Genomic DNA, 216 nt, shown 5'->3' with positions numbered 1-216 from the left:
ACAATAATTTGATGTTTTGGTGTAAATTACCTCCTTTAGGGAACATTAATGTTGGTGTTTTAGTATAAATTTCGTTATTGAGTAATTATTAGGGTAAGTGACGGTTCCAGACGATCGAGATCCTCTGATTGGCAGCTGTTGGCGACTTTTTCCGGTATTCGATTTTTACAGATGGTGGTGCTGTCGTTTTGCATAAAATCTTCGCTGTTTCCGTAG

Source organism: Penaeus monodon, chromosome 28 (assembly GCF_015228065.2).
Source record: "Penaeus monodon isolate SGIC_2016 chromosome 28, NSTDA_Pmon_1, whole genome shotgun sequence".
NCBI lineage: Eukaryota > Metazoa > Arthropoda > Malacostraca > Decapoda > Penaeidae > Penaeus > Penaeus monodon.
This window is presented reverse-complemented; position numbering follows the sequence as displayed.